Below are 9030 nucleotides of genomic sequence, written 5' to 3'. Positions count from 1 at the left end.
TTCTTCATAATTTTTATTTTTTTTTCTTTTATTATAACTTTTTGCTTCTATGTATAGAAAGTCAAATTTTATGGTCGACGTAAAAGATTTTCTTTTACAGAAGAATGTGTGAATTTTCCGTGAATGATAATTAATAAAGAAAAAGTACGAGAGCCGAGATAAGAATTGAGATAAAAGACAGTGTATAAACAAAGTTGACATGTAAAAAGGGAAAAGTGGAAATAATGGACAAGAAACGGAAGTAAAATAGGCGAATGTCAACTGAATGTATTTGTGTATATATATCTTAACTAGTATCTATATATATATATATTTTTTTTATTTCACTGCATCTGTAGACGCAATTCAATAGTGGATGAAGGCGTTGAAAAATTCTAATTTGTAAATGCCGGCTCGTGAACTCGTTTCGGTCTGGGTTTTTGGTGCTAATTAAAGAAAAAATGATGGTTGCAAAAAAAAAAAAAAAAAAAAAAATAAGAGGAACGAAGCAGGAAGACTAATTACGTTATTTATAAGCTGACCAACACTATTATCGTGCCTTTATTGTGTACGTGTGGTCTGATAAGGTTGCTGGCTAGAATGGGCGCTGCATGCATCGGTGAGTACCCCATCTTAAGACGTCCTCACTACACCTATACCTTCATATCTAAATGTCGGTGCCCTGATAATTAGGTTTATTAAAATGTTACGCGTTCTAGTTCTTGCGTGCCTCGTTCTGTCCGAGAGAAGGAGAAAAGGAAAGAAAACAGAAAGAGAAAAGGAGTGAGAAAAAAAGACAGAAAGCAGAATTATAGATAGAAGGAGAAGGAGAGAAAGAAAAAAAAAGAAAAGGATATTTAGACTGCAAACAATATTTATTTTATAATTGACTTTAATTTATAGTAAATATATTCAATGGCGTCTGGATCTGATAAAAAGTAATATAAGATTCCAGGGTTGCCACAGAAAATTAATTTTGCTTTACCCTGATTTTTTGGAAAAAATTCTGACTTTTTTCTTGACCCTAAAAAATATTCTGTTTCTTTCTCAAAATTATGAGACTCTGAAAAAAATGTTCTATTACATTTATTAACGAATTTGTTTAAATATTTATTTAATCATTATTATTATTCCATAGGAATTAAGATTTTCAAAAAATTTCAAATCTTTTATGAAATTCTAGAATCTATAAGAATAATATTATTATATTTTTCAAAAAAAGTAAATCATTTACAAAATACCTATTTAATAAAACCCATCGCAAAAATTCAATTAATTTTACAAGTACTAAAATTTTTCACATGCTTTCTAAATATGAATTAGTAAAAAAATTTACTAATTTGAATTAGAGACTGATTTTTTGCTTTTGAATTTGTAAAGTTTAATAATAAGTTAGTAGAAATTACTATTTATTAGTAAAATTTACTAATTTAAAAGCAAAAAGTCAGTCACTAATTCAAATTAGTAAGTATTTTTACTAATTCAAATTTAGAAAGTGAATTCAATTATTTAAAAAAATGTAATAAAATTCAATTATTTTCATAAATAATAAAATTTTTCAGATGATTTCAATTATTTTTAATACAATTTTAAGTAAATTCTTCGAAAAATGTTATTATTTCACAAATAAAGAAATTTTCAAAATCTACTATTTTTAAAATTTCACAATAGAATCCGATTATTTAAAAAAAATATAATAAAATTCGTTGCAGAAATTGAATTATTTAAACAAAATTTAATAAAAATTCGTTGCAAGAATTCAATTATTCTTCTGAATTATGAAATTGTTTACAGGATTTCAATTCTTTTTAATATAATTTTAAATAAATTCCTCGAAAAAATGTAATTATTAATCAAAAATTTTTTTGCAAGAATTCAATAACATTTCACAAATAATGAAATTCTTCGCTGAAATTCAAATATTTTCAAGATCTACTATTTTAATAAAATTTCTTAAAAAGAATTCAATTATTTTAAAGAATGTAATAAAATTCGTTGCAAGAATTCAATTATTTAAACAAAATTTAATAGTAATTCGTTAATTTGTTTACAATTCAATTTTACGAAATTTCGATCATTCGGAAGTTTTTCATTTAAATATTTAGAAAATAAAAACTAGAAATAAATTTTATTACTCATGAAAATAATTAAAACTCTGTAATAGTTTTATTATTTATGGAAATAATTGAATTATTGCGAAGAAATTTATAAAAGAATTTGTAAATAATTGAATTCCTGTGAAATTTTTATTATTTATGAAAATAATTTAATGTTTGTTTAGAATGTAATCAACATTTTTTTTTAAATAATTGAATTCTTTTGAAAAATTTTATCAAAATAGTAGATATTGAAAATCATTGAATTAGAGAAAATTTGTGAGAATAATTGAAATTTCGACAAGATATTTATTAAAATTTTTGAGGGTTATTGAATTTTAGAAAAGAATTTTATTATTTTTCAATTTTTCCCAGTACTAAAATAAAATGTTCTGACTTTCCTCTAAATTCCCTAGTCAGTGATTCTTGTACTACCTCCTTTTCATCTCGTTTGCGAGCGAGTTTTCATGCCGTCCAGACGGGAATTTCCAGAACTAACGTGGCGCGAAATTCAAACTTTCGAATTTTAATTAACAATTTCTTGTAATTTTCACTTCTTTCTTTTTGAATTACAATTTAAATGGAATTATTATTTAATTATGAATTATATTTATTACTTGAAAATTACTTTTGAAAAATTGAAAAATACTTTTCTATATTCGAAGGAAAATTAAAATTTTTCACTTTTCTTTTTGAATTTCAATTTAAATGAATTATTTAATTATGAATTATATTTATTACTTGTAAACTACTTTTCTTTACTTGAAGGAGAATTAAAAATTTCCATTTTACTTTTTGAATTAGAATTTGAAAGAATTATTTAATTATTAATTTTATTTACTACTTGTAAATTACTTTTCTATACGTTCAGGGAGAATTTTAAATTTCCATCTCCCTGCTTGAAAATAATATATAAATTTTGCACTCATTTTAAGAGTGTGCAATTGTTGAAACATATGCGACAGCATATGAGGGCTTATGACTACTATATAATATTCAAAATGTAAACTCGTGGCTGCTGGTGTGGTCAATGTTCAAGTGCTGCGGCAGAAAAAAAGGGAGCAAAAAAAAAAAAAAAAAAAGAAAGAAAGGAGATCAACGCGGGAGAAAAAAAATCGTTTGTTTGCAAAATCCTCGGCCATTATTTTGACCGAGGTCCTCGTATATACGTGTATACCAGAGAGTTAAAATGAATATGCAGAAGGCACACACTAGAGTCCAGTGATATTTACGACGGCTCATGCATAACTGCTCGTTTCAAAAGGAAAACTCTGTCTCTCTTTCTCTCTTGCTGTCGCTCGCTCTCTCTCTCTCTCTCTCTCTCCATAGCTCTCCTCGAAAAAGGGGGTAAAAAACAACAAGAGTAGACGCAAAACTACACTTATAAATGCGAAATAAACAATTTAACTTCACGCCTCACAGTTACAAAACAAAATCTTTGTTTTCATCAAACCGGAAATTTGGTTTTGTGAGGAAAAAAAATTTCTTGTCTATTTTAAAAAAGAATATTTGTTTCCTGTGGGGAAAAAAATATTTCAGAGAAAATGGAATCAATTTTGTTTTATTGTTGAGAATTTCTGCAAATTTTTGCAGGCCTTGGATATTATGACTTTTTCGACTTTTGGCGAAAATTTTCGAATAATGCAACTTTTATCGACTTATATTAAGAAATTACAAACAAAACTTTTTCGAAATTTTGATAATTTTTGAAAATTTTTTATTTTTCACCAAAGGGTGGAGACTATTAAATAACTAAAGTATTTTTGAAGAGCACAAAAATAATGAAGCTAAATGCCATAAAAAAGAAGGAAAAATGTTGAATTTTAAGAAAGTCGGTTTTTCGAAATTTTGATAATTTTTGATAATTTTTTATTTTTCACCAAAGGGTGGAGACTATTAAATAAATAAAGTATTTTTGAAGAGCACAAAGTAATGAAGCTAAATGCCATAAAAAAGAAAGAAAAATGTTGAATTTTAAGAAATTCGGTTTTTCGAAATTTTGCTAATTTTCCATAATTTTAGATTTTTTACCAAAGAGTGGAGACTATTAAATAAATAAAGTATTTTTGAAGAGCACAAAAATAATGAAGCTAAATACCAAAAAAGAGAAGAAAAAATGTTGAATTTTAAGAAAATCGGTTTTTCGAAATTTTGATAATCTTTGATTTTTATCCAAAGGGTGGAGACTATTAAATAAGTAAAGTATTTTTGAAGAGCACAAAAATAATGAAGCTAAATGCCATAAAAAAGAAGGAAAAATGTTGAATTTTAAGAAATTCGGTTTTTTGAATTTTTGCTAATTTTCCATAATTTTAGATTTTTTACCAAAGGGTGGAGACTATTAAATAAATAAAGTATTTTTGAAGAGCACAAAAATAATGAAGCTAAATACCAAAAAAGAGAAGAAAAAATGTTGAATTTTAAGAAAGTCGGTTTTTCGAAATTTTGATAATTTTTGATAATTTTTTATTTTTTACCAAAGGGTGGAGACTATTAAATAAATAACGTATTTTTGAAGAGCACAAAAATAATGAAGCTAAATGCCATAAAAAAGAAAGAGAAATGTTGAATTTTAAGAAATTCGGTTTTTTGAATTTTTGCTAATTTTCCATAATTTTTGATTTTTTAACAAAGGGTGGAGACTATTAAATAAATAAAGTATTTTTGAAGAGCTCAAAAATAATGATGCTAAATCCCATAAAAGAGAAGAAAAAATGTTGAATTTTAAGAAATTCGGTTTTTCGAAATTTTGATAATCTTTGATTTTTATCCAAAGGGTGGAGACTATTGAATAAGTAAAGTATTTTTGAAGAGCACAAAAATAATGAAGCTAAATGCCATAAAAGAGAAGAAAAAATGTTGAATTTTAAGAAATTCGGTTTTTCAAAATTTTGATAATTTTTGAAAATTTTTTATTTATTACTAAAGGGTGGAGACTATTAAATAAGTAAACTATTTTTGAAGAGCCCAAAAATAATGAAGCTTAATACCATAAAAGAGAAGAAAAAATTTTGAATTTTAAGAAATTCGGTTTTTCGAAATTTTGATAATTTTTTATTTTTTGCTAAAGGGTGGAGACTATTCAAATAGTAATATTATACTACCGAAATAGCTAATGGTAACTAATTATTAATTTTTCGGTAAAATTAAATTTCCGTCTATTTTTTTATTTTCCAGATTTGTAGAAACACTGTTAAATGTATTTGTAGAAATTAAAACCCGTCGAAGATGGGTACGACAGTTAGTCTTTATAAATAATAAAATTATACTTCAAAATTTAATTATATTCCAAAATTTTAATAAGATTTTCCAGAAGAATTCTATTATTTAAAATACAATTTTTATAAAATTCTTCGCAATAAATCAATTATTTTTATAAATTATAAAAATCTTCTCAGGAATACAATTATTTTTATGAACAATAATATTCTTCTTAGGAATTCAATTATTTTTAAAAATTTTAGTAAAATTTAATACAAAAATTAAATTATTTTTATAACTAATAAAACTTATTGCAGAATTTCAATTATTTTTAATACAATTTTAATCAAATTCTTAAAAATTTGTAATCATTCTTAAAAATTTTATTAAAATTCGTCAAAAGAATTCAATTATTTAAAAATTTGTTAATAAAATTCTTTATGAGAATTCAATTTTAAGAAACATTCAATTATTCAATAAATTATTTATTTTTGTATTTAAATAATTGAATTCTCGAAGAATTTTCGGAAAGTTATTAAAAATTAATATAGATAATTGATTTAGAGATAAAGTTTAGTTCAAAATTGTAGAAAATAATTTAATTTTGGAAGGGTTATAGTTGTAATTTTTAGAAATTAATAAATTTCAGAAGTTGAAATTTTTAAAATTTTATTTTCCTTGAGAAAAGAAATAAGAAGTATTTAAATATTTATTTAGCAAAATTATTCGAGTGTTGATTAATTGAATTTAGAAATCAGTGAAGAATCAGGGAAATACGAAATAACTTTTTTTGAGACAACACTGAATTAAATAAACAACTTTTTCGACTTTTTTTTCTATTTATATCGACTTTTTTCAGAAAGAGGTCATTTGGTTGTATACTCCGTCGACTTCATCTCGTTTGCGAGAGAGTTTTCATGCCATCTGGACGGGAATTTTCAGAACTATTTTGGCGCGAAATTTAAAATTCCAAACATTTTTTTCTCTTTGAAAGAAGTTCTTTCTCACTTCTCTTGCAAAAATCACGATAAATTTTCATTTTTAATCTGAAAAAATAATTTAAATTCATAATTTAGCTTTATTTCACTATTAATAATAATTTTTATCAGCATTTCTTTTTTTTTTTTTTTTTGCTAAAAGCTTATAATAATATTAGTATTCCCAGTGTTTGATATGAAACTTGTCAGTTCGCTATTATTCCAAGTTGCTGAGTCAGCTCATTAGATATCAAACTTTATTTCGGTAACTTAAAGATCATTACAGGAATAAAAGCACATCAGCAGAAGTAAGAAGCGATTGCTTCTAAAATTCTATTTTAAAAGGATGATTTCATGAGAAAAGAAGAGAGAGAGAGAGGAGAAAAAGGTGGGTCCAGGGGAAAACTCCTGCAAATTGTCTTTTGCGACCGCAAAAGGTTTCACGATAATTTCTAACTCTCCAACCCTGATCGCCTTGGATCTTGCAATTCCACTTTATACGGGAATCCCTTCTTAACCATTTTCTTTACCTCCTCCTTTTTTTCTTGTCTTTATAAAAAAAAAAAAAGTTGCGAACTCTCTTTTGCCTGTATGCCTCCAACCAGTTCCTATATTTTTTTTCTTCTTCTTTTGCATCCAATGTGGATTGCTCTTCTTTTCGACAGGGAATATGCCATCGTTAATTTCTCTCTGGAACGCAGATGATATGTTTACTTGATTGTCAATTCAAACTTTATAGCCAGATTAAATTAAGATAAAGTTGAAGCGCGAATGTTTAATTGTATATATTTTCAATTCCTAACGAGATGTTACCTATAGTTTGAAATTTATTTTCATATTTTATAATTAATGATCATTGGGCATAAAAAACGTAAACTTTAAATACGAGATATGATGAAATCGTTAATTATTAATTATTACGATAAATACAAGTTATTTCGATGAACAAATAATAATTAACGATTTCATGTAACAAAGAGACTGCGATGACAAAATTTCCGATACATATTTATATACAATATATGAGCTTCTTTAACAGAAAAAGAAGAAATAAAATAAACTCGAGAATGTAGTAGAAAAATTCTTTCTTAAGGCCGAAGATATAAAACTGGTTTTTAACATTCTACTTTGTGTATAAAGTGACGTGTGAAATTTATTACCTGATTTATTAATTAGAGGACATGAGTGAAAAAGAGGTACATAAGAAATTCGGTTTCTTGAATTATTTATCTCTCTCCCCCCCCCACCTTTTTTTTGAAAATTTTTTTTTTGTTTTTAATGTTGCAAAAATGAATTTTTATATGTATTTTTAATTTTTTTTAAGAAAAAATTTTCAATTAAATAGGTTTTTTTTCTGCACTTATCCTTTTTACGTTTCTTTCTCTCCTCAGAATATTGTTATGGAATTTTATTTCTTTTGGCATTTTACTTCTTTCATTTCATTTTTCTTTTTATATTCTTCTTCCCTCTGTATTTTATTTTCTATAGCTATGTGTTTTTTACGTCTTTCTGGAAAAAATTTTTTTTGTCGCTATTTTAATTTTTTTATTTCAAATTTTTTTTTTATTTTCATTTTTTATATTTCTTCTTTCTTTATATTTATATTTTTTAAATTTTATTTCTTCTATCATTCAATTTATATTTCCAAATTTTATATTTCAATTTTTTTATATTAAATTTTTTAATATTATTTAATAATTTACTCGAATTTTAGATTCTTTGACGTAACAATTTATTTATTCTTTTTATTTATTTTCTTTGCTTTGGAAATTTTTTTTATTAGCATGGTTGCCATAGGTCAGGGAAATTATTTAATGAATAATTTTACTTAAACACTTCAAAATTAATTGAATGTTAAAAGAGTTGCGATTACAATTTTTTAAAAACAGATGAACTTCAAAAGATTTCAATTTGAAATTTTCTAAAGTTTAAATTTTCAATGAATTTAGGTAATTAGAAATTTTAAAGAACTTATATTTTTGAAAAATTTTAAAAATTGAAATTCTTCTGAAGTTAGTTAAATTTTTTAATATATATTTAATTAATTATTACAAATAATGGATTTATAGAAGAATTTTAGTTAAAAATACCAAAAAAATTCTCGACAAAATTTCAATTATCTTTATAAATAATAAAATTCTACTCTAAAATTCAATTATTTTCCAAAATTTTAATAAGATTTTTCAGAAGAATTCAATTATTTAAAAAGATGTTGACAAAATTCTACGTAAACATTTAATTATTTTCATATATAATAAAAATTTCACTGGAATTCAATAATTTACAAATTTAAAAAATTTTTTTTTGCAATAATTCAATTATTTTTATAAATTATAACATTCTTCGTGTAAATTCAATTATTTTTATAAATAATAAAATTCTTCTGAAGTATTCAATTATTTTTAAAAATTTTAATCGAATTCATTGCAAACATTCAATTATTTTCTCAGGAATCCAATTATTTTTATAAATAATAAAATTCTTCTCAGGAATTCAATTATTTAAAATACAATTTTATAAAATTCTTCGCAATAAATCAATTATTTTTATAAATTATAAAAATCTTCTCAGCAATCCAACTATTTTTATAAATAATAAAATTCTTCTGAGGAATTCAATTATTTTAAAAAATTTTAATAAAATTTAATACAAAAATTCAATTATTTTCATAACTAATAAAACCTTTTGCAGAATTTCAATTATTTTTAATACAATTTTAATCAAATTTTTCAAAATTTGTAATCATTCTTAAAAATTTTATTAAAATTCGTCAAAAG

Source organism: Leptopilina heterotoma, unplaced genomic scaffold (genome assembly GCF_015476425.1).
Source record: "Leptopilina heterotoma isolate Lh14 unplaced genomic scaffold, ASM1547642v1 Lhet_120, whole genome shotgun sequence".
Lineage (NCBI taxonomy): Eukaryota > Metazoa > Arthropoda > Insecta > Hymenoptera > Figitidae > Leptopilina > Leptopilina heterotoma.
Note: the sequence above shows the minus strand (reverse complement) of the source record.